The 23,971-nt window shown below is 49.5% G+C and overlaps 1 protein-coding gene across 1 annotated transcript in view; it reads left to right on the forward strand.

The window, feature by feature from the left end:
* The first annotated feature begins 1,133 nt into the window (after window positions 1–1,133).
* The window catches only part of PKNOX2 (PBX/knotted 1 homeobox 2), a 94,741-nt gene continuing 71,903 nt past the window's right edge, over window positions 1,134–23,971 (forward strand). The window contains exon 1 of the mRNA XM_075173140.1: window positions 1,134–1,227. The gene's annotated coding sequence lies outside the window, so the exon portion shown is untranslated. The remainder of the gene's footprint in view (window positions 1,228–23,971) is intronic.

A 23,971-nucleotide genomic window follows, 5' to 3' on the forward strand; every position in this document is an offset into this window, starting at 1 on the left:
AATTTTAACCCTTCCTGAAAGAATTCCGGGGCTATTTCAAGTGATTCCCTCTCCCATCCAATATTCCTTAGGAAACGAGCAGAAATCCAGTGTTTCTCACAAAATCCGGTTTTGACGGTATTTTTTATCGGGGAAGGGGATGGAAAATCGGGAGAAACCAAATTGTGGCCGGGGTTGATCCGGAAAAATCCGTCCCCGTGGCTTTTGCAATAAAACGTGGGAAAATTTAGCTGCAGGACCCAGTGCTCCCAGTGCTCCCAGTGGAAGCAACTCCAGGGAAACCTCATCTCCAGGTCCTTGGGAGAAGGCAGGAGGGGTTAAGGTCTCACATGGCCCAAATTTGGGGCAGGGGGGAGCTCGGTCAGAAATCCCCCCCCCCCGCCACAAATTAATTATAATTAGTAGATGCTCCCAAAATCGGAGCGTCTTGCCTCGGGGGATAATCCCACAGGAAGTGCCTGGGGTGGGAAGTGTCCCGGGAAGGGATTTTTTTGGGTGCCCTAAATTTAAGGGGTGTGAAAGGTGTGCTGGGGGGGGGTGGTGACCTTGATGGGGGGGGGGTGGCACCCCCTGTGGTGGAGTGGGGGGGTGGCTGGCTGTGTTTGGAGCGTGGGGGAGTCAAAGGCCACCGGGGTTGGCTCTGAATGTGGCTGGGGGGGCAAATGCGGCTGGGGGAGGGGGGCAAATGTTTTTGGGGGTGCAAATATGGTTGGGGGGGGCAAATGTTGTTTGGGGGGGCAAATGTTGTTTGGGGGGGCAAATGCTGCTGGGGGAGCAAATGCAGCCGGGGGGGGTCTGAGTGATGCCCTGGAGGGATCCCAGGTGCTGGGGGTGTCCGAAGGCTGCTTGGGGGGGGTCCCTTTGGGGGTGCCTGGGGGGGAGTCAGCGCTGCCTGGGGGGGAGGCGGGACGGGACGGGGGCGTGTGTACGCGAGGGGCGCCGGCCAGCAGGGGGCGCTCGGCGACGTGGCGAGGGGGCGTGGCCTGAGGGGCGTGGCCTCGGGGCGCGGCGGCGGGGGCGTGGCTCGTCGGCGGGAGGCGTGGCGGCGGCGGGAGGCGTGGCGGCGGCGGCGGCGGCGGGGGCGTGGCGCGGCGGCGGGGGGGGCGTGTCCGGGCGGCGGGGCGGGGCGGGGCGTGTCGGCGGCGGCGCGGCGGGGCCGGGCGGGCGGGCGGCGAGCGGCGGCCGCGCTGTCAGGCCGGTGTCGGTGTGATGAAGATTGGCGGGCAGGTAGGCTGTCACTCACCGGCGGGCCGCCGCGCGGGGGCGGGCGGAGCCGCGCCGAGCGCCGCGGACAAAGCGGCCCGGGCGGCGGGGCACGTGTGGCGGCGGCGGCGGGGACCCCCCCCTCCTCCGCTCCATCCCCTCCGGTGCGGGAAGTAACTTGCCGTTCCGCACCGCCTCCCCTCCCGGTGCGGGGCCGGGGGTAGCGCGGGCCTCGGTTGCCGCGTGTGTGTGTGTGTCCCCGGTGTCCGGTTCTCCCCCCCCGCCCTAATCCCCCCTCCGGGCTGACCTCCAGCCGGCTGCGGTTTGCCCCCGCCGTTGCGGTTCTCTGCGGTGACCCCCCCCCCCGGCCAGTTGCGATGATTTCGGGGGGCTGCAATGATCCAGGGGGGTTGCAACCCCCCACCCCCCCAGCCGGTTGCAATGATCCCGGGGGGGGGTTGCAGTGATCCCGGGGGGTTGCAGACCCCCCCGGCCGCTTGCGATGCCCCCTGGGGGGATTGCAATGCTCTTAGGGGGGTTGCACCCCCCCGGTTGGTTGCGATGCCCTCGGACCGATTGCAGACCCCCCCCGGCCGGTTGCAGACCCCCCCCGGCCGGTTGCAATGCCCTCGAACTGCTTGCAGACCCCCGAAGCCGGTTGCAATGCCCCCCGGGGGGTTGCAGTGCCTCTGGGGGGGGTTGCACCCCCTCCGGCCGGTTGCAATGCCCTCGGACTGGCTGCAACCCCCCCCGCCAGCTGGTTGCAGCCTCCCCCCGGCCGGTTGCAATGCGTTCGGACTGGTTGCAGACCCCTCAACCGGTTGCAGTGCCCCCCCGGGGGGGTTGCAGCCCCCCAAGCTAGTTGAGATACCCTCGGACTTGCTGCAGACACCCCGACTGGTTGCAATGCTCCCCGGGGGGGTTGCAACCCCCCCGGCCGGTTGCAATACCCTCTGCAGACCCCCGACCAGTTGCAGTGCCCCCCCGGGGGGGTTGCAGCCCCCCCGGGTGGTTGCAATACCCTCTGCAGACCCCGACCGGTTGCAGTCCCCCCCGGCTGGTTGCAATGCCCTGGGACTTGCTGCAGACCCCCCAGCCAGTTGCAATGCTCCCTAGGAGGTTGCAGACCCCTCAACCGGTTGCAATGCCCCCCCGGGGGGGGGTTGCAACCCCCTCAGCCGGTTGCAATGGCCCCAGGCCGTTTGCAGCCCTCCCCCCCAAGGGTTGCAATGTACTCCGGGGGGGTTTGCAGCCCCCCCAGCCGGTTGCAATGCCCCCCAGAGGTTGCAAACCCCCCAGCCGTTTGCAGCCCCCCCAATTGGTTGCAATGCCCACCCCCCGGGGGGGGTTGCAGCCCCCTCCAGTTCGTTGCATTTTGCAGCTGGAAAGTTGCCCGCCGTGCAAACGGGGCTGGGGGGGGGGGAGGGCACAGGGGGGGCCACTTTGTCCGCAGCCTCCCAGTTTTCCAAGGCACCCCTTTACCTCGGGGTGCCCCCCCCTCCCAGCACCCACAGGGCACCCACCGTGGCGGGGGGGGACATGCACCGCCGCCGCCTTGCAGGGCCCCACGCGGGCTCGACGCCAGCGCCGAAACGCGGCCCTCGCTGGCGTGTCGCAGCCCGCTGCTCTCCCCGTGCACCCCGTTTCCCCTGGCGCACCCCATTCTCCCGGTGCACCTCGTTCTCCCGGTGCACCCCATTTCCCGCGGTGCACCCCGTTTCCCCCGGGACGGCTCCGCGGCCGCCCCCGGCGCATGCCTCCCATGCCCGTGGGGTGGGATAAATGCTAAAAAAATCCATTTTAGCAGCTTCGCAGCGATGCGGGGGGGCTTTTTTTAATAATTATGATTATTTTTAATTGACTTTTAATTTTTTAAGTGTATTTACATCCGCAGGAGGGCGGCTCCGCCGGCGGCATCGCGCAACTCGGGAAGTTTTGCCGAGGGATCGGTGTCCCCCCCCCTTCATCCCGGTCCTCACCGGGCGTCGAAGCTCAACTTAGGCTCTGGCTCCGGCTCTTTGTTTGGGCTCTTCCCGGTTTTTCTCGCTCCCAGGGATCTTTTTCCCACTATCTCGCCGCCCGCCGGGTAACGGGAAACCCTAAACCTGGCAGGATATTTTCAAACTCCCAGCCGGGGAGATTAGATTAAGGGAAAGGGGGGGGATGGATTATTTTTGGCCGGGATGCGGGGGCAGCTGTCTGCCGGGGAGAAGCAGAAAATAGGAGGGGAAACGGCTTAATTTTGCTTTTTTAGACTTAATTTTACCTTTAAATTCTAAAAAGCGGTGCGGGCGGAGGGGGGAAAAAACTGGCGCGTGGCTCGGTAGACCCGGCTTCGGCGAAACTTTTCGGGCGTCGCGCCTCCAAAAGTGCTGACTCGGCGTATTTGGCATCTTCCCGTTGCAGAGAAGGGGGGGGGGTGCTCCCTGAGAAAAACAACCCCAAAATCTTTGGGGTCTGATATTTCGGGGCGGTTTTCAGCCCTGCATGGATGGGGAGAGGGATTTGGATGAATTAATGGGATTTTGGGTGATTTGGGTTAAAAAAGAACACCTTTTTTGGGGGGGGGTTTAAGCCGTACAGAGCAGATGGACGACGGGATCAGGATTCCCCCTTATTTTTTTTTTTTTCCCCTCCCTCCCATTTGATTTAACTCCCCGCGCTGAGATTCCTTCATTAGGGGCAAAAGTTAATTGCTCGAGGCTAATTACGGGAGAGGTTAACAGGGAAGCTGGGGGCAGCGGGCGGGGAAGGAGATGCTGCGCTCCCCATCATCCCAAAATTGGGTTTTTTAAGGCAATTTGCAACCCTGGCCCCCCAAAAACAGCATCGGGGGAGTCCCATAACCCCTGTAATTTTAACAGGAGATATATATAACATTATAGATATAACATGTGATATATATATGACATTAAACACCCCCCCAATATCACGGGGAAGGGAAAAAAGGGGATAAAAGTGATGCTCAGCATCCCCGGCGGGCTTGCAGGAACATTTTCCATTCTCCCTCCATCATTTTTGGGAGGAGGAGGTAAAGGAAATCTCCTTTTTTTTTTAGGAAATCTCCTTTTTTTTAAGGAAATAGCCTTTTTTGTTTAAGGAAATCTCCTCTTTTTTTTAAGGAAATTGCCTTTTTTTTAAAGGAAATTGCCTTTTTTTGAGGGAAATCTCCCTTTTTTTAAAGGAAATCTCCCCTTTTTTTAAGGAAATCTCTCTTTTTTTAAGGAAATTGCCTTTTTTTTAAGGAAATACCTTATCTTTAAGGAAATTCCTTTTTTTTCCTAAGGAAATCTCCTTTTTTTTTTTAAGGAAATCTCCTTTTTTCGCAGAAAGTTGTGTGGGGAGGGGAAGGTTTTATCCCACTGGAGCATCAGGGAATAACCTTTTTTCCCAAGTCGTGGATAAAACAAGTCCCTGCAATGGGGCAGCTTTGGATTTCGGGTGATTTTTGCTCTTCCAGTGAACTTTTAAATGACTTCACATTTTTTTTTTTTCACGTTGATCGACAGCATCCATAAGTCTCTGAGCCCCGGTTCTGTTTTTTTCCTCCCAGGAAACTTAAATAGTGGCGCGGTCCCGCTGGGAAGAGCATCCTTCCCCCATCCATCCTCATCCCCCCGGGATGCGGAGGCTGGACCGCGCCTCCGGGTACCATCCGCATCCCGCTTCCACCGCGCCGTCGGGTTTGAGATGCGCGATGGATACCAGGGGATATTTCCTGAGGACGTGGAGAAAAATAACCCCGGGGTGCTGGGACACCCCCAGTTTTGCCTAATTAATTTTCCTGGGAGCTGCTCCGGCTTAAAATAATGAGTAAAATTAGTCCCGGCGATGGGATGGGGCGGCTGAGAGTCGATGGGCGGGGATGCCCGTCGCAAGCTTGGCGCAAAAGCAGGCAGGGATAAAAAAATGAGGATTTAAAACCCCTGCTATAATGGGAAATATTAATTTAAAATACTAAAGTGAGAGTTTTATGATGCTGAGCTCCCTTTCCTCCAGCTCCGGATAAAAACCCCCTCTTCGACGCCTTTCTTTTTTCCTTGCAGAAATACCAAATCTGAACAACGTGCCGCGTTTCCTAAGGTGGAGAGGAAACTTTTGCCACGATTAGGGATAAATTAGAGGAGAGATGATGTCCCCGACGCATCTCAGCATCCCATCCTCGATTATTCTCCATCCTTATTTTACTCCGGGACGTGAAAAAATGCTTTTTTGGGGTGTTAGCGGGATAATTTGCTGGATCCAGACAATTCTCGGGCGAATTTAATATCCCACGCGCCGTCGAATAACTCGATTCCCAAATAATTTTCACCGCCACCAAACAGGGTGTTAACAAATGCCCTCTAATTAGCAAAAAACTAAATTATTTCCCGGCGTCATTAGTCGGATCGTTAAGATGCCGGCTCAAAATAATAATCCGGAGGGATGGGAATTAATCCTCGATTAAATTTAGACCCGGTTTTGATCACCCTCCAGCCTTGCAAGGACAGAGGTGATGCTCCAGGTAATCCCCATGGGGAAACCCAGCCCCTCCGGGGTGGGATGGAGCCGCGATCCCATCGGGATGGAGCCGCCATCCCGTCGGGATGAGGTCGCTTTTGCCCAGCTGTGATTTGCAGCTGTATAAATAAGATGAGAATTTGGCCTCGGCTCTTCCCTCCCGCCTGATTAGATCTTATTTTTTTGGCCTTCCCTCTTCTGAAAGGGAAACTAAACCCTCGTTAGTCCACACCTCCGTTTAAATTAGCGTTTGTTAAATATTTGTGAGCTTCTGGCGTATTATTTTGGGGTTTTTTTTTCTTTTTTTAAGAGGCCAAAAAGGGCTTTTTTTTTTTTTTTTTTTCGGTCAGCGCTGCTCTAGCGGGATGCTCTTGGCGGCTAATGAGATGCAGATGCTCCAAGGGACCGACGCCGGAGGAGCGAGGGGTGAGATGGGGAAGGAGGGCTTGGGAGGAGGACGAGGCTTATCGAAAACGCCCGTGTAGGGGCCGTTTCAACTAGAAATAATTTTCCGTGACCCTCAAAGTTTTATTTAATTTTTAATTATTTTTTTTATTTTATTTTTCATTTTATTTTTCATTTTTTGATTTTATTTTAATTTTTATTTTATTTATATTTTCATCTTATTTTATTTTATTTTTTATTTTCGTAGCGTCATAGAATCATAGAAACATTTAGGTTGGAAAAGACCTTTAAAATCATCAAGTCCAACTGCCAAGTCCACCACTAAATCATGTCCCTAAGCACCACGTCTAGACGTTTGTTTTTTATTAATTTTTTATCTTTCATTTTATTTTTCATTTTATTTTTATTTTTTTATTTTTTTATTTCATCTTTATATTATTTTATTTTAGATAATTCTTTATTCCATTTTTTATTTTATTTTTTTACATTGAGTTTTATTTTCCATTCCATGCTTCAACCATCTTTCAGCATCCCGTGCTGTGCAACCTGTCCCATCCCGCGTCCACCACCTATAATCCAGGCAGGAAAATCCCAAATATCCAGGTAGCCCCACCAAAAGGCCATAAAAATTCAAATTAGGGATGCAAAAAACCCAGATTATTTCCGTGCAGGTGGAGGAGAGTTTTGCAAGCTGCCATGAAATCCTCCTTGGGTGGATGAGGAAAAAAACAACAACGCCCCAATAATGTTCTATACGGAGCTTTCAACTTTAATAAGGTGTTGCAAAAACTATGAAAAAAGTTATAACCAAAACCACATTTTTTTTGCTCGGTTCTCCCTTTCTCCGGCCGCGACGGCTGGCTTTCTCCTATCAATAAATCCCATAAAGCCAATTAAAAATAATCCCGATTTTGGACCGTTTTGAGAGGTTCCTGTTTGATTTCTCCTCGATTTTGTATTTTTTCAAGGACGTTGTTTGTAAACAGGATTGGGACCATGAAAATCCCGTCACCCCCCGTCAAGAAGCCGACCGGTAACTGCGTCCTGCAGCGGCCGCGGCGGCACCCGGGGGGGCTGCCCCCGCGCTCAGGTTCCGGCTTTGAATTTATTTTAGAGCTTGAACCCCCCCGGAATTTTTCCTTGATGGGAAAAGCCGCTTTTTTGGCTTTTTTCTCTCTTTTTTTAGCTTTTTTCCCCTCTTTTTTTGCTTTTTTGGGGGCTCTTTTTTTTGTTTTTTTCTCTTTTTTGTCTTTTTCCCTTTTTGCCGCCTTTTTTCCTTTTTTTTGCTTTTTTCTTTTTTAAACTTTTTTCTTTTTTTCTTTTTTCTTTCTTTCTTTCTTTTTTCTTTTTTCTTTTTTCTTTTTTTTTCTTTTTTCTTTTTTCTTTTTTCTTTTTCTTTTTTCTTCTTTCTTCTTTTTTCTTTTTTTCTTTTTTCTTTTTTCTTTTTTCTTTTCTTTTTTCCTTTTTCCTTTTTCCTTTTTCCTTTTTCCTTTTTCTTTTTTCTTTTTTCTCCTTTTTCTTTTTCCTTTTTCCTTTGTTCTTTTTTCTTGTTCCTTTTTTCTTTTTTCTTTTTCCTTTTTCCTTTTTTCTTTTTTTCTTTTTTCTTTTTTTCTTTTTCTTTTTTGCTTTTTGCCTTTTTTCTTTTTTTTTTTTTGCCTTTTTTGATTTTTTTTGCGCGCTTTTCTCTCTTTTTTTTTCTCTCTCTTTTTTTTTTTTTTGCTTTTTTCCTTTTTTTTTTTTCCTTTTTTGCCTTCTTTTCGGCAGCCTGGTTCGAACAGAAAAGCCGACGTGCCCCCTGGACAGGGCTCCTCCATGTCCCCTGCGGGACTCGCCGATGCTCATCCCCCTCCCACGCTGCAAGCGATGCCAAAATAACACCACCAATCAAGCAGCGAGTCAAAACTTTTCCAAATAATTTTAAAAAAATTAGAATATTTTACTTTTCGTGGTTTCATTTCACGTTATCTGATCAGCGGCGTGTTATTCCTCGGATTATTTGGCGGAGGCAGGACTAGTCTTTTACAGATATATCACTTCTAGGTATGTCGGAAGGCACTTTATGGCTTTATAAAGCCCTTAAAAGGTTTTTTTAAACACTACTTGAAGCTTCTAAGGCAAGTTTTAGAATAGCAATTACAAGCTGCCTTATCCCCGAGCAAATTCCCACTGCGATGGTGGATGTAAACCGCTTTAGACATTTTTAATGCTCCCGAGCAATAAATTTAAAAGGGAATTTATTGTTCCAAGCTGCTAATTTCTCCGTCCGAGCGCTGCCGCCTGTTGCCAGCGGCGATGCCGGGGACGGCCGGGCTGCGGTTTGGTGATTTTGGTGCCTATCCCAGAAAAAGAGATTTTCACCTCCTTCATTTTCTGATCGTTTTCTATTTTTTCCCCTATTTTCCAGCATCTTTCCGCTACCTTTTTCCAAAGGTGAGACCCCCAGTGAGTGGGGTCGAGGAGCCGGGTCTTATATTTTATTAGCCCCTTGATCAGCTCATAATAAATAATTATAAATAATCGCCTCGGAGATGGCGGGCAGGGGCCTCCCCTCCGGAGCATCTCGCATCCCGTGCTCTCCATCCCTCCTCTCGCACCCTGCATCCTCTCCCTGACCTTGCTCCTCCTTATGACCCACTACTTTAAATAAAATTATTAAAAAAACACCCCCAAATCTGGATTCTGAGGACATTAACTTTGCTGGAGGAGATAAAAAAATAATAAAAAAAAAAATTTTATTGTTATTTATTATCTTAATCCCAAAAAAATCCCATTTATAGAAAGTGCCCGGAAAGGTCTTTTAATACATTTACGTACAGAAATTGGTTTCTTTATATCTCGGTGCCAGATCCAACGTCTCTTAACTCCGCCAATTAATTAATTGCCATAAAAAAAATTAAGTGGGGCATTTTGTCAGGCGTTGATACACTGTGGCCACCCCTTTGTTTCTGGAGTGCGTTTTAACCTTTAAAAATAGCATTTGAAATGCATTTTGAAGCTGTTCGCTAGGTGGAAATGGGCCTTTTGGCAAATATTTAGCCCGTGGATGCTATTTGGCTTTGAGCAAACCGCTCTATAAATTGGGGCGCTTTGTCAGCGTGACGACAAAGAGCAAACTTAATAAATAAGTAATAAATAATAATTAAGTAATAAATAATAAATAAATAAATAATAACTAATAATTAGAAATAAATAATAAATAATAAACGGTATCGGTGGGTTATTTTCCTGCAAGGATCTGGCGCGTAATAAGATGGGTAAAATAAACCAGGGTTAAGAGACAGACTTCTAGGCAGAGTCTTAACTGAATTTAATCTGGCTCAAATTTTAGTCCTGACTTTATTTCCCGGTGCTGTCAGGCTGGAGCATCCCCCTCCCTGGATTTAAATAGCGCGGGTGGGTTTTCAAGCTGATGGTGAATAACGGGATGAGGATCCTGCTTTATTTGCACTCTTAAATAAATAAATTTAAGGAAAAGACTTTTTATCTTGTATTCCAGGAGATGCGTGACTTCCCTCCCCATTCGTCGCTTTTCCCGGGATAGGAGCTAGGAAATCCTTGGATGGCAGCCGCCTTCCCTTCTCCCCTTCGTTAGCGGAGTCGTTTGCAGCCCGGTCCCGCTGGATTCGGGGTTCTACTCGCTCCCCGGGGCGCAGGAGGGATGCTTGGCGGGATGAAGCTTCATCTGATAACTGCGATGCTCGTAATGAGCCGATAATTAAAACCCCTATCAGCGCCGGCAGGCCGGCCCCGCCGCGGCTCTTCCCACCTTTCTGCCTCATGCCGGGGATGCTGGTGCAGTTTTAGGGATGCTGGTGCAATTTTTAGGGATGCTGGTGCGATTTTGGGGATGCTCTTCCAATTTTGGGGATGCTCGTCCAATTTTGGGGATGCTCGTCCAATTTTGGTGACGGCGGTGCAATTTTGGGGATGCTCATCCAGTTTTGATAATGCTTGTCCAGTTTTTGGCCATGCTGCAATTCTAGGGATGCTGGTCCAATTTTAGGGATGCTGGTCCAATTTTAGGGATGCTGGTGTGATTTTTAGGGATGCTGGTGTGATTTTTAGGGATGCTGGTGCAGTTTTAGGGATGCTCGTGCAATTTTGGGGATGCTCGTGCACTTTTAGGGATGCTCGTGCAATTTTAGGGATGCCAGCGCAGTTTTAGTGATGCTGGTGCAATTTTGGGGATGCTGGTGCAATTTTTAGGGATGCTGGTGCAATTTTTAGGGCTGCTGGTGCAACTTCTAGGGATGTTGGTGCCATTTTTAGGGATGTTGGTGCCATTTTTAGGGATGCTGGTGCGATTTTGGGGATGCTGGTGCAACTTCAGGGATGCTCGTCCACTTTTAATGGTGCTGGTGCAATTTAGTGATGCTCGTCCACTTTTAGTGATACTTGTCCAATTTTAGGGATGCTGGTGCGATTTTAGGGACGCTTGTGCAATATTAGCAATGCTTACGCGATTTTGGTGATGCTCGTGCGATTTTGGGGATTGCTGGTCCAATTTTGGTGATACTGGTGCAGTTTTAATGATACTTGTACATTTTTAGTGATGCTCCTCCAGCTTTTGGGTGCAACTCATCCCAAACCAGTCCCCATCACGGGCATATTCCCCATTCCCACTATTTTCCCCTGTGCAAACCTGACCCCCCAAAATTCCGCCCTCGCACCCGTCGCTTTTTATTGAGTTGCTTTTCATGCATTTTGAGCATTTCAGCCTTTTCTTCTCATCCTGGGAGCCACCTCGTGCCGTCGGGGAGCTTTTCCTTCTACTTAACGTAACCTTTTCCATTTTAATATCACCCTACGCCACGCTAAATCATTCCTCTTTACCTAAACAACCTCCAAAAACAGTTGTTTTTTTTTCCCTCTTCCTCCCCGTTTAAAATTACCATCCCAAATAGCGTAGCTGAAGGACCCGGTGAGAATATTTATGCTAAAAACACCAAATAAAGCGATTTAGTAGCATCTTTAATAGCAGAGCACCTGGAAAGTGGCCAAGGTTATCTCAGACTATAGACATCGGGGGGTTTTATTTTCCCTGCAACCATTTATGTTGGGATTTGGCTCGATGCGGGGAAGCCAGGGAAATTCCTGACACTGTTATCCCTGCGGGAATTACCGGGAGCTTTTTCACCCCGAATTAATTGCGCTGGGAGAGGGGCTCGGTGCATAAGCGTTCTTGCGCTAGTGTGATGAGTTGGGAAGGGCTCAGGGGTTTTAGGGTTTTTTTCCTCTTGCTCCTTTAACGATTTATCACCGGGTCGTGATGGAGGCCGACACCGAAAGCAGCTGAAATGCACCCAAATCGGCATCCTGGCCTCTGGTTTGGGGGTGCTCAGCCTAAATCTGGGGAGTGATGGAACTGGGATACCAACCCCCAGGAGGGATTTGCAAAGCTCCCTTAGCAAAACCCCCTTAGCAAAGCCCCCTTTGCAAAACCTGCTTTGCAAAACCCCCTTAGCAAAGACCCCTTTGCGAAACCCGCTTTGCCAAGACCCCCTTAGCAAGACCCCCTTTGCAAAACCCCCTCGGCAAAACCTGCTTTGCGAAGCCCCCTTTGCAAAACCCGCCTTGCAAAACCGCTTTGTGAAGACCCTTTTGGAAAGCCCCCTTAGCCAAAATGCCGTTAGCAAGACGCCTTGCACAAAAACACCTTAGCAAGACCCCCTTAGCAAGACCCCTTTGGCAAAACCTGCTTTGCAAAGCTCCCTTTGCAAACCCTGCTTTGCAAAACCCCCTTAGCAAAACCCCCTTAGCTAGACCCCCTTAGCAAGACTCACTTAGCAAAATCGCCTTAGCAAAGCCCCCCTTTGCAAAGCCCCCTTTGCAAAACCCACTTTGCAAACCTCCCTTTGCCAAACCCCCTCGGCAAAACCTGCTTTGCGAAGCCCCCTTTGCAAAACCTGCCTTGCAAAACTCCCTTTGCGAAACCCACTTTGCAAAACTCCTTTAGCAAAGCCCCCTTAGCAAAGACCCCCTTAGCAAGACCCTCTTAGCAAGACCCCCTTTGCAAAACCCCCTTTGCAAAACCTGCTTTGCAAAACTCCCTTAGCAAAGCCCCCTTAGCAAGACCCCCTTAGCAAAGACCCCTTTGCAAACCCCCATTTGCAAAGCCTCCTTTGCAAAACCCACTTTGCAAAACTCCTTTAGCAAAGCCCCCTTAGCAAAGCCCCCTTAGCAAAACTGCCTTAGGAAAGACCCCTTCAGCAAGACCCCTTTAGCAAGACGCCCTTAGCAAAACCCCCTTAGCAAGACCCCCTTTACAAGACCCCCTTAGCAAAGCCCCCCTTAGCAAAGACCCCCTTTGCAAGCCCCCCTTAGCAAAGCCCGCTTTGCAAGACCCTCTTAGCAAAGACCCCCTTAGCAAGCCCCCCTTAGCAAGCCCCCCTTAGCAAAGACCCCTTAGCAAAGACCCCCTTAGCAAGACCCCCTTAGCAAGCCCCCCTTAGCAAGACCCCCTTAGCAAAGACCCCCTTAGCAAAGCCCCCCTTAGCAAGCCCCCCTTAGTAAAGACCCCCTTAGCAAGACCCCCTTAGCAAAGACCCCCTTAGCAAAGCCCCCCTTAGCAAGCCCCCCTTAGCAAGCCCCCCTTAGCAAAGAACCCCTTAGCAAGACCCCCTTAGCAAAGACCCCCTTAGCAAAGACCCCCTTAGCAAAGAACCACTTAGCAAAGACCCCCTTAGCAAGCCCCCCTTAGCAAAGAACCCCTTAGCAAAGCCCCCCTTAGCAAGCCCCCCTTAGCAAGCCCCCCTTAGCAAAGACCCCCTTAGCAAGCCCCCCTTAGCAAAGAACCCCTTAGCAAGACCCCCTTAGCAAAGACCCCCTTAGCAAAGACCCCCTTAGCAAAGACCCCCTTAGCAAGCCCCCCTTAGCAAAGAACCCCTTACAAAGCCCCCCTTAGCAAAGAACCACTTAGCAAAGACCCCCTTAGCAAGCCCCCCTTAGCAAAGACCCCCTTAGCAAGCCCCCCTTAGCAAAGAACCCCTTACAAAGCCCCCCTTAGCAAAGCCCCCCTTAGCAAAGCCCCCCTTAGCAAAGCCCCCCTTAGCAAGCCCCCCTTAGCAAAGACCCCCTTAGCAAAGACCCCCTTAGCAAAGACCCCCTTAGCAAGCCCCCCTTAGCAAGCCCCCCTTAGCAAAGACCCCCTTAGCAAAGCCCCCTTAGCAAAGACCCCCTTAGCAAAGACCCCCTTAGCAAGCCCCCCTTTGCCAAACCCCCTTAGCAAAGCCCCCCTTAGCAAGCCCCCCTTAGCAAGCCCCCCTTTGCCAAACCCCCTTAGCAAAGCCCCCCTTAGCAAGCCCCCCTTAGCAAGCCCCCCTAGCAAAGCCCCCCTTAGCAAAGCCCCCCTTAGCAAGCCCCCCTTAGCAAGCCCCCCTTTGCCAAACCCCCTTAGCAAAGCCCCCCTTAGCAAAGCCCCCCTTAGCAAAGACCCCCTTAGCAAAGACCCCCTTAGCAAGCCCCCCTTTGCCAAACCCCCTTAGCAAGCCCCCCTTAGCAAGCCCCCCTTAGCAAAGCCCCCCTTAGCAAAGCCCCCCTTAGCAAGCCCCCCTTAGCAAGCCCCCCTTTGCCAAACCCCCTTAGCAAAGACCCCCTTAGCAAGCCCCCCTTAGCAAGCCCCCCTTAGCAAAGACCCCCTTAGCAAGCCCCCCTTAGCAAGCCCCCCTTTGCCAAACCCCCTTAGCAAGCCCCCCTTAGCAAGCCCCCCTTTGCCAAACCCCCTTAGCAAAGCCCCCCTTAGCAAGCCCCCCTTAGCAAAGACCCCCTTAGCAAAGACCCCCTTAGCAAGCCCCCCTTTGCCAAACCCCCTTAGCAAAGCCCCCCTTAGCAAGCCCCCCTTAGCAAAGACCCCCTTAGCAAAGACCCCCTTAGCAAAGACCCCCTTAGCAAAGCCCCCTTAGCAAAGCCCCCCTTAGCAAGCCCCCCTTAGCAAGCCCCCCTTAGCAAGCCCCCCTTAGCAAGACCCCCTTTGCCAAACCCCCTTAGCAAAGCCCCCTTGGCACCCCCCCCTTCGCCCAGCCGCGCCAGCCGACGCACGGCTCACCCCAATCACCCCACATCCCGCCGTGGCGCGGGGTGGGGGCTCTTTTCCCATCCGCTGGCATCGCTGCCGCGGTGCCGGGGGGGGGCAGGGCGGGGGGGGGGGGGACCCCTGGCCCCGCTCCAGCGCCCGGCCGGGACACACAGCACCCTTCAGCCAACCAGACAGAATTCAACCCTTTGTTTCCTGTTCACCAGCTCGACTTTGCGAGGCCGGAGACGCTCAACAAGCCCCTCTTTGTGCTAATTTAATTAATCGCTGGGGCTGAGGGCAGCGGGGATGAGACGCGCCGGCTATAAATACCTGCTTTTTTTTTGGGGGGGGGGGGGGTTGCACGGTGGCGTTTAGCCCGGCGGCGATTGAACCTAAATCTAATTAAATTCGCTTTCATTCTAATTGACTTATAATAAAAAAAACGCTCGATTGATTGATTTATAGTAGAAAACCATGGGTTGATTGATTTATAATCGAAAACGATCGACGGATTGATTTATAATCGGAAATGAGCGGAGAGCGGAGCTGGCGTTGTCTTCCCCATCGCGGCTTTGGGGGGGGGGAGGAAAATCATCCTCGCATCCTCCGCCAGCGAGCGGCGAGCTGGCGATCGACCCGCTCAGATACTCGTAAATAAAAATAACTTTTACGATGTGAGTTAAACATCCCAGCGCGCCGTACGGACGGCGATTTCCAGGGAAAAAAACACACCGCTGGGATACGCGCGCACGCTCCCGGCGCCCTTCCCGCCAGCGTTCAAGCGCGCGAGCGTCACGGATGTTCAGATTCCTGGAAAAATCCTTGCCCTGCTGCTGGTTTCTTTGGTTATAACACGAATTGCAAACTTGACTTCTCGTTTGCAAGCGAGGAAAGTAAATAAGGCGGAGGTGAGGTCCCCGGAGCTGCGGAAATAAAGTCAAAAAGAACTTCGAGACTTGCTGCCGAGTGAGTTTGAGCTGCAAAAAGTGACGTTTATCTCCCACGAGAGATGCAGGTGATTTTTCCAGCTGATAAAAGATAATTTTCAATCACGAGATTGAAATCTTAGTGAAATTCTTTTAAGGTATAATATAAGATATATAATAGGAAATTATTTTAATGTGTAATAATAATAAGCAGCTTCAGGGAGTGGGAGGATGGGGATAATCCTCAATTAGAGATTTTTGGCCCCAAACAGCAAAAATCCCTTTTGGGCTCGTGGCGGGTGGCAAATAAGAAAAAAAATCCGCGAACAATAATTTTCCCAACGATTTTTGCTACGTTGGCACACGGAGCATCACGTCTTTGCTGCCGCTCGGGGTAAGAAAACCCCGAGCGTGCGGCCGGGGGGGGCCAATCCTGCCCGGAGAGTGATAACTTTTATTTATTTTTTTCTAATTTCTGTGGGAAAACTCCCCAAATCAGGGTAAAAATCCCCCAAATCCCTCTGTGATCCCAAGCTCCGCATCTCAGCAGCGTCTTTGAGTCCGGTGTACTTTTAATTAACGAGATTTCCAAATATTTGCTGAAATCCAAAGCGCTTTTCGCCCTTGGCGCGCTTTTATTCTCCTTCCTATAAATAACCTCAAAAAATCATTAATGTAAATTATTGGGGCGCCTGCGTTATTATATTTAACGTTTATATTTCTATTCCCTTTAAGACGGGGGAGCGGCCGGCCGTTTATTTTAGGGCTCGATGTCACATGAAACCAAGGGAAATTGTTGGTGAAACGGTATCTCGTCTTAAAATAGCCGCTTTACGGCACGGCCCTGCAATCTCTCGGCGAGGCCGAATCCTGCAACACGAGCCGGGTAGCGCGGCCGGTCCAGCGCATCCCTTGGTTACATCCCGGGTTTATTTAGATGAGCGGCCGCTCGCTCCTCTTTTTGCCTTCGGGGAGGGATGAAAACAGCTTGTGCCTGCGATCCCGGTTGAGTTTTCCATATGGATAGCCTGAATCCTTGCGGGAAAAATCCGGGAATTGAGTATATCCATGCCTGGTGCTTATTTTTCCCTCTGTGCACAGAGAGCTGGAGCATCCTGAGCATCCTTGGTCCAGCCCGGGATGATCCGTATATCCTTGCTCCATGCCCTGTGCGCAGGGAGCTGGAGCATCCCTGAGCATCCCTGGTCCAGCCCGGGATGATCCGTATATCCTTGCTCCGTGCCCCGTGCACAGGGAGCTGGAGCATCCCTGAGCATCCCTGGTCCAGCCCGGGATGCTCCATATATCCTTGCTCCATGCCCCGTGCGCAGGGAGCTGGAGCATCCCTGAGCATCCCTGGACCAGCCCGGGATGATCCGTATATCCTTGCTCCATGCCCCGTGCGCAGGGAGCTGGAGCATCCCTGAGCATCCCTGGACCAGCCCGGGATGATCCGTATATCCTTGCTCCATGCCCCGTGCGCAGGGAGCTGGAGCATCCCTGAGCATCCCTGGACCAGCCCGGGATGATCCGTATATCCTTGCTCCATGCCCCGTGCACAGGGAGCTGGAGCATCCCTGAGCATCCCTGATCCGGCCCGGGATGATCCATTAGCCCCATCCTCCTCCGGCCCCAAGTGGCTCCTCAACAGCAGAAGCGTTTTTTAACAATTATCACCCCCCCCCCCCCCCCGGCATTTTTAGCGGGAAAAATTACGGTTTTCCCATAGGAAAAAGCTCTGGAGCCTCCATGGGGGGGGGGTTGGCATCATTGGAGGGGAGCCGTCCCGTAGCTGGAGACGGGGATCCCAGCCTGGTTTTGGGATGGTCTCAGAGAGGGCATCCTTGCATTACCAGTATGATTTGGGGCATTAATAATAACCACTGGTTTTTACTGGTTTTTTGGCTCGGGGGTGGTGTAGCTTCAGTGGAAAACACAGATTTTTCCCGTCGCATATTTTAGATTTTTAAAAGCGCTGCTGGCGTCCGCCAGGTTGTGGCGTCTGTATTTACACAACTTCGTATAAATACTCCACATCCGCTTTTAATCCCAGTTTTCCTGGAATTAAGGGCTTTGCTCGCGCCCAGACTTTCCCGGGCAAAAGTTTTTCGCGTCGGGGTTTTTTTTTAATCCGAAGGGAAAGTTCGGGATGCGCCACCTCCCCGTCCCTCTCCTCCAGGAATGGGGATATTCGTATACTTGGTTTTTCATCCCAGGGTGAGCAAAAATCCTGAAATAATTAAATTTTTACTGGGGTGAAGCAGGGCTGGGGGAAGGGTTGCGTGGGAGATACTGAATATAGGGATTGGGAATCCCTGGGCGCTGTGGCTGCGGTGCTGGCGGCTTGCTGGGGATGCTGGTGTGTTAGAGGTTTGGGTGGGTTTTCCCCCCCGCCCCCGATGTGGCAGGGGAATTGTTGAGTTTTCCTGTCTCGAGGGAAAAAAAAAAAAGGAAATAAAAAGAAAACTGGTAAAAAAAGGAAAAGAAAGGAAAAAGATAATAAGAAAAAAGGAAAATTGGAAAAGAAAAAAGAAAATGGGAAAAAAGACGATAAAAAGAGAAAAGAAAATTAAAGGAAAAAGAAAATTGAAGATAAAAGAAAACTGGTAGAAAAAGAAAAAAGTTTAAAAATAATAAATAGAAAAAAGAAAATTGGAAAAAAGAAAAAATAAAAAGAAAAAAGAAAATTGAAAAACAAAAAAGAAGGAAAATTGAAAAATAAAAAAAAAGAAAAGAAAATTAAAAAAAATAAAAAAAAAAAGAAAAGAAAGAAAAGAAAAAAGAAAATAAAAAAAAAAAATTAAAAAAAGAAAACAAAAAGACAACACCCCCCAGCTTCGGGCACACCCCCAGCAAGGTATTTTCCAGCGGCGCTCCCCTCCGGCCACCTCCGAGCTGCTCTTCCAGAGGCCGGACCAGCAGAAAGGCGCCCAGATCCCACGGGATGCTGGCGGCTCTTCCCCCCTCGCCTCCCACGGGACTTAACCCTCCCTCCTCCTGCTTGCCCGCAGGTTCCCGGGCGGTGGAAGGATGCTCTTGCTCTCTCCGCTCGCCTCCCGAAATATTCCTGCTCCGGAGGGCGGCGGGGGCTTGGGCAGAGCGTGATGGACGGCGCCGTAAGCGACCCCCGTATACAGCAAAACCCCCTCGGTCTTACATTATTCTATTAGAGTTTCAAAGCTGGGATTAAGTGGACATGATTTCTTCCCACGGACCATTAATTTTGGTTTATTGCTGGCCTGATGGCCATTACCCTTTTTTTTTTTTTTTTTTTTTCCCCGCCAGCGCCTTCCCCCCATTAGATTTGTACAATTAGCAAAATACGAGCTGTTAACGCGGGCGCGGGAGCCGCCGATGAGATTCTGGGATGCTCCCGTGCCAGCGAGGCGTCCCGGGAGCTGCCTGGGTACCACCGCAAAGCTGTGCGTCGCATGCTCCCCCGCAGGATTTTGGGGTCCCCCAAAATGCCGGCGGTCGAGGGATGCATCCTGACCAGCGCCGTGCTCGCCTGCGGAGGGTTTAGCTCCGAGGCAGGGGTGGATGTCGCCTCCGTAGCATCTTTTTGCATCACCCGCAGCTGAGGGTTTGCGGCGCTGCTCGCCACCCAGATTAGCAAAGATGCTCGCGGGGCACCCTAACGAGCAAAGATCCGTGGCAGGGCACCCAAATTGCAGACCCCAGCAGGGCACCCAAATTAGTAAAGACTGTGGGATGGCACCCAAATCAGCAAAGATCCTTGCAGGGCACCCTAATTAGCCAAGACCCTGGTGTGGCATCCAAATTAGCAAAGACCACGGGATGGTACCCAAATTAGCAAAGATGCTCTCAGGGCACCCAAATTACAGACCCCAGCAGGGCACCCAAATAAGCAAAGAACCCTGGTGTGGCACCTAAATTAGCAAAAACTGTGGGATGGCACCCAGATCACAAAGACCCTTGCAGGGCACCCTAATTAGCAAAGATGCTCTCGAGGCGCCCAAATTAAAGACCTCAGCAGGGCGCCCAAATTAGCAACAATCCTTATAGGGCACCCAAATCAGAAAAGACCCTGGCGTGGCACCTAAATTAACAAAGACTGTGGGACGTTCCCCAAATTAGCAAAGACCCTTGCAGGGCACCCAAATTATCAAAGATGCTCAGAGGGCACCCAAATTAAAGACTCGAGCAGGGCACCCAAATTAGCAAAAGATCCTGATGGGGCACCCAAATTAGCAAAAGATCCTGATGGGGCACCCAAATTAGCAAAAGATCCTGATGGGGCACCCAAATTAGCAAAAGATCCTGATGAGGCACCCAAATTAGGAAAGATCTTTGCAGGGCACCCAAATTAACAAAGATGCTCACAGGGCACCCAAATGAGAGACCCCAACAGGACACCCAAATTAGCAAAGACCATGGGATGGTACCCAAGATCAGCCAAGGTCCATGCAGGGCAGCTAAATTAAAGACCCCAACAGGGCACCCAAATTAGCAATGATCCTTGTAGAGCACCCTAATTAGCAAAGACCCTTGCAGGGCGCCCAAATTCAAGATCCCAGCAGCTGCAATCTCACTTTTAGCAGTAAAATTCCCAAAAGCCATCCGAAAGGCTCCTCTCTGCGAGCCGCGGTGCCGAGCTGGTCATTCCCGTCTCATCCGAAAATCAGTTTCTCGGCACGTTGGATGCCAAAAGTTCTTAATTCCCGTTCGCGCCTGGTGCCTGTCGATGGTTTGCGTTAAAAATAGAGGTTTTCTGCAAAATCTTGATTTTCTGATGAAACCAGGTTTTAAATAAAACCACATTTTTCAATGGTTTTTTTTGCGTCCCGAGAGTGGGACCTTGCGAGCGGCATTAAAGGTGAAACCCCTTTTGCCTGCAAATAATTAAGTGGGTTTTGCTCAAAACTCGTACCAAATTTGGGGCAGAAATGGGACAACGGCGAGTTGAGCCCGAGAGGTGGAAAAATGGATGGATATTGCAAAAAAATTCAAATAATTGCATTAATTGCAGCCGCTGAGTTGCTTCTAAGTTAAGGGCAGCGCAAACCGGGGTGGTTTTGTGCCGTTTAGTGGAAACGGGGGGATTTTTGCTGCGGGGTTGGGTGCGACGGAGGGTGCGGGAGGGCGATGAAGCGCCAAAACCCAAACAAGCGAGAAGGGAAGAGGATGCTCCGAGCGCATCCCGCGAGCTCTTTGCTCTTTGATGGGGTGCGGAGCCGGAGCATTACCTCCTGGTCCTGGGTACCACCTAAATTTTTGCTCCCTTTCCATCATCCCCAACTAAAATTAAATTAAAAATTCCAAAAAATTAAAAAAAAAAAAAAAAAAAAAAGAAAAACCGCATTGCAGCTGGGCACGTCGCTGCTGAAGGGCGAGGAAGGAGTTTTTTGGGGTGAAATCTGGCTCGGTGACCAACCGTCGGCACGTGGCCGGGGTTCGTGCTCGCTGGGTGTCGTTTCTTGCTGGGCGTATGGGGAAAAACTGGGAATATTATCGCTTAGAAACACCCGATGCTGGTGGCTTCTTGCTTTGCTGGGGATCCACCTTCATTGCCGGGTGATCCCGTCTCGTTCGGGGAAGCGGGGAATATATATTCCCCCTATATATGGAGGAATATTAAATATATTTTTTTATACATGTATATAAATTAATATATAATATTGGGGAATATATTGGGGGAATAGATATATATATGTGGAATTGGGGGAATAGAATATATATATGTGGAATATTATATAATATGATATGATATTATATAATCTATTCCCCATATATATATACTGGGGAATATTTTTTATATATATAATATTGGGGAATATAGTGAGGGAATGTTTGGGGGAATATAATATATTGGGTAATATTTTATATATATTCCTCAATATACATTGGGGAATTTTATATAATGTTAGTATAGAATCATAGAATCATATAATATTCCCCGCTATATATTGAAGAACATTATATAGTATTATATTATATTCCCCATATATATAAAATACTAGAATATGCATATTTTTTATATATAAAAATATAATATAATATAATATAATATAATATAATATAATATAATATAATATAATATAATATAATATAATATAATATATATTTTTCATATGTGTGTGTGTAATATTGGGGAATATATTGGGGAATATAATATATATATTGGGGAATATTGCGGAAGATATATATATATATGGGGGAATATTATGTATATTCCCCATATATAATGGGGAATTTATTCCATACTTTGGGGCTCAGCGGTTCCCTGTAATTTATCTATTCTGCAATACCTCGGTAAGATATTTTATTCCGCCCCTGGGAGCAAAGAGGGATCCGGCTGGGATTTTCGGGGATGCTGTGGGGATGGGATGCTAACGCCGGCAGCAGCGGGAGGTAAAGGTCCTAAGGTGGGGGAGGGGCAGGGTGAATTGCATGGGGTTTTCCCCCAAAATAGAATGTAGGAGGGGAAAAAAAATCCTGCCCGCCTTGCCCATGCAAAACCGGGATTTTTCCTCTTCGCCTTTTAAATCTGGATCGGGAAAAGCCGTCGGCAGCGGTTTATGGAGGAGCTGATGCATGCTGCTCCGTGCAAGGGCCTGCCAAGATTTTGGCCAAAACGGGCTCAAATATGCCCAAAATTAGAGGGTGCTGGTGACAAGGGTGTTTGCGAATCCTCTTCTGCGGTCGCGGGGCTCTGCCAGCCTGGATTTAATTGGGATTTAATTGGGATTTCTTAATTACCTGCTGCTCCCGCCGGCATCAGGTGGGTCATTCCTCCAGGATCCATCGTCGCCCCGCTCCGTCATCTCACCCCCCTGGTACCTGACGCATCCCTGGGTTGTTTTCAGCGAGGTCGTCTTCGCACCGTGCCTAAAAATCCCCAAATTTCCCAATTTTTTTGGGTGGCAACGGTGATATTGTGTCTTTCCTCCAGGCGTCGCTTGGGAACCGATGGGGGGAAAAGAAGCATCATTTTAGGGATGCTAAAAATTGGGGATGGAGGATGCTGCCGGGGCGGCAGCGGGCGCGAGGTCCCTAGCAATTCCTCCTGAACAAGATATATATATATATATAAAAAAAAAAAAAAAAATCTAAAAACCCCGAGTGTTCGCTGGGTATCTATTTTATGAGGTTTTTGTGCTTTTTTCCCCATTTTTTAAGGGATCCTGGAGCACTTCCTGGAAAAGTGAAGGCTTCTCTTGCCCTGAATTGATGCTTTTTATAGGTCGCTCCATAATATACTAATAAAGCGAAAGGTTAAAAGAACAGCGGCGTTTCTCTTCCCTTCTCCAGCCGGTTGTTATAACCTCCGATTTTAAATCACGGGGAATTATTAAGTACAGCAGCTTGTGCTATCAGCTATTTTAGCTTTCCCTATAGTGCCGTGCTGTCTAAACGAACGCCGTTAGCGTTACGACATGTGGATGCCACAGTGCTCCCAGCCGTCATTAGGGACCAGTGTGAACACGCCTGCAGCCTTAGGGTAAAAAAACCTTGAGTAAGAGCTAGAAATAATGCCAAAATATCTTAAAATAACTTAAAAAAAATAGCATTTGTGTCACTTAGGGCTCAGCGGACACGCGGTCCTGGTGGGTACCAGTCTGGCCCCCCACCTAAATTTGGGGTTGCCCGTGCACGCGCCTCCAAAATACGGGGTTTTTTCCTATTTTGGGGGGCGATGAAACTAAAAACTAACTAACGGTGGGTCGGTGCGCGCCGGCTTGCAATTTGCATGATGCAATCAAGGCGCGCTGATGAGATGCTCAAGGGCTTTTCGGCGAGCACGGAGGGGTCTTACCATTAACACACCCCCCTCAAAAAAAATACCCCCCCCCATCCTCGAGCCAAGATGACTGTTGGAGCGCCTTTCTCAATTAATGGCTTTGTTTAATCATACCCCCTGTCCAGAGGAGTATTGTCTTACGGATAATTTCGTTTGCCTAACGAGATTTTTGCTAATTAAATCTCCTTTCGGTCGGTGCAGTTCTCCCTGCAGGATAGGGGGAAATGTTTGTGAAGCCATCGCCGCTGCCGGCTAAATAAACCTTTCCACTCGGCTACCGAAAAAAAAAACCACGGGGATTGTGGAATGCAAACATCGCCTTGGCAAATTAATTAATTTTTGCAACCTTAAAAAAGCTTTTCCATCCCCCCGAAAATATAGGGGAGTTGCTCCCTGCATCCCCTTTTTTGCTCCGGCGTGGCTGCGCATCGGGATGCTCGTGCATCAAAAAATAGATGTATTTCTGGTTGCAAAGTAGCAAATTCAGGAGGGTTTTGGCTTATCTGGGGTTGGTTGATTGGGAAGAAGCAGGGTGGGGTTTTGAGGCTCTAAAATAGCCCCAAAGTTCATCATCGGGGTCTTGGGGTGTTGCAGCAAAAGGCGGATTTATTTAAGAATAAATCGGATTTTCTCCAAAGAGCCGCAGCACCGGGATAGCAAAATCCTGCAAAATCAGGAAATTCAGGAAAATGAATTCAGGAAATTCAGGAAATCTAGGAAATATAGGAAATTCAGGAAAATTAATTCAGGAAATTCAGGAAATTCAGGAAATACAGGAAATTCAGGAAAACGAATTCAGGAAATTCAGTACATTCAGTAAATTCAGGAAAATGAAGTCAGGAAATCTGGGAAGGAAATTCTTGCAAATTCAGAAAAGTCCTGTCCAATCCGAAGTCGCGCATCTCTGTAGGTTTTTGTCCTAAAAATCTCTATTTCCGCCATCTCCCGTGGGAATCTCCGAGCTAATTCGCTTCGGATTAAGTAGAACAGAAGAGAATGGAACAGATCCCTATAAATGAGATATTCTCAAATATCTCAAATACTATTATTTCTCAATCTATCTCAACTGAGATATCGAATTGAGATATATTATATCTCAAATATCTCACATATTATTATTATTGCATATTCCTATCAAATGAGAAATGATCCCTCTAAATG

Source organism: Calonectris borealis, chromosome 24 (genome assembly GCF_964195595.1).
Source record: "Calonectris borealis chromosome 24, bCalBor7.hap1.2, whole genome shotgun sequence".
In the NCBI taxonomy this organism is placed as follows: Eukaryota; Metazoa; Chordata; class Aves; order Procellariiformes; family Procellariidae; genus Calonectris; species Calonectris borealis.